Genomic DNA, 2,004 nt, shown 5'->3' with positions numbered 1-2,004 from the left:
TTTAGACTCCACCGTAGACAACGGCAGCATTTCTCCGACCACGTAGCGAGCCACAAGCTCCGTGGCTTCTTTCAGACTGAAAGGTTTAACGTTATCTCCGTTATTAGAACCAAACGACAGCCGTTGCTGTTTCGGAGCTGAAGGACCAGCGTTCTAAAAGTAACGGAAGTAACTGATGTCTTTTTTGAAAACGTACTTAAGTATTTGATTACTCAAACAGCAAACTAACACGTTAGGTTACTTGTTACTGCAAAAAGTAATCAAAGTACTCTAACGCGTTACTTTCTTTCTCAAGCTCAGCATCATGTACGGATTCAAGATGTGGGCCCAAGCTACACGTAACATGATTTGTTTCTCCGGGACACGTTGCATACGTACACCCGGATTGCCACGCGCCATCCCCCATTACTCCGGCCAAGCTCCCCGCACACCTTGCTTCAGTCCCTGGACATGCTTCACCTCCGCCTCATCATCGTCATCATCCCCGCAGGCCTCCACATGTAGTGGCAACCACTCTCAGCCAGCCGGTCTCCACTCACAGCTGGCGTCCACCCCGAACCAGTGCTTCATTCTGTCTCCAGCCTCTCCAGCCCCGGGGCTCCCGAATCCCTCACAGCAAGAGAGCCGGTGTCCTGACAAATAGACCTACCACTCAGAATGACCTACCAACACGATGTGCGCATATGCAGAGCGAAAAATAAAAATTCCAGAGGACACGCTCAAAATTTTAAACTACCCGGGATCTTCGCAGGTAGGAAATATCTATCAGAATGGACTATTACCTCTACAAATTCTGATAGATATTTCCTACCTGACAGAATGAGCTACTCTACTTATAATTACATTTATATAGGCTGTATGTCTGCTTCTTATCTGACCTGAGTAGCTACTAAACAATGTTTTTGCCAGGGTAGGTCATTACAAGTGAGAGGCTTAGTTCAGTAGCTCATCCTGAGTGGGTAGCGCAAACTTTCAACACCGGCGGTTTAAGCCATCCGATCATCAGCCTCCCTCACCATTAAGTTAAGCCTGTCTCATTTGATCAGCCTACTACTCCATTCAGTGCTGCAGACAATATTATCACTGCATCATTAATATGAAGTGATTTATTTAATTCTCCCGTCACCCCCGTTTAAATGGGAAAACAATTACCGTAATACTCTAAAAGCGGCGGGCCTCGATTTTCGGCTCACTGGGTTTCATCACAGCAAGCATATTGTAACGTCCCTCAATAACCACACGCCGAGATGTTAGCCGGTTTAGCTGGCGATTTATTTCTGATTGTAACACAGGCTACTGTGGGCCGTAGCCTCGCCAAAACAACAAGAGCCTAACAGAAAAGTTCACTAGCCGCGCGAGGGCCGCCATCTTGTTTTCAGAGGAGAAACACACACCTACCCGCTCGCTGCAGCGTCTCACTCACAGACTCTCAGGAAAACCAGCACTTGAACTTAACATTCACTAACACTCAGAAATATCAGTACTTCAACTTAACAGTTCAGAATCTGGGCTAAATCTTCTTTATTTATAACACACATAACAATAACATGGTCCAGTTCATTACACTTTTAAGCAGGCACACTATGCCCTCCGTTCTCAATGGTATTCGCTTTAAGATAAGCAACTTTTCCTCTTTGTCTTCATTCATAAAGGTATTCGCTTTAAGATAAGCAACTTTTCCTCTTTGTCTTCATTCATAAAAATAAATAAACTCACGTGTGCATCATGCCGCTATCTTACCACACTTCCTGTATCATTTCTATCATAAGCCCTTCAGCGATTCTCCTGTGTGGGTTGTGCCTGTGACCTTGCGTGTCTTAAAAGACACCTCCAAATACAATGTATTATTATTTTTATTATCATTATATGCACAGTAATACAGAAGCAGCCATTGGCACATCTTGGGCTCCCTCCACCATGGTTGATTAACATGCACATTAAGAAAGGGGCAGTAAGCCTGCACCTGCAGGACTTTTATTTAGTGAGATTTATTTCACCTAGTAG

Source organism: Epinephelus moara, chromosome 11, assembly GCF_006386435.1.
Source record: "Epinephelus moara isolate mb chromosome 11, YSFRI_EMoa_1.0, whole genome shotgun sequence".
Taxonomy (NCBI): Eukaryota; Metazoa; Chordata; class Actinopteri; order Perciformes; family Serranidae; genus Epinephelus; species Epinephelus moara.
Note: the sequence above shows the minus strand (reverse complement) of the source record.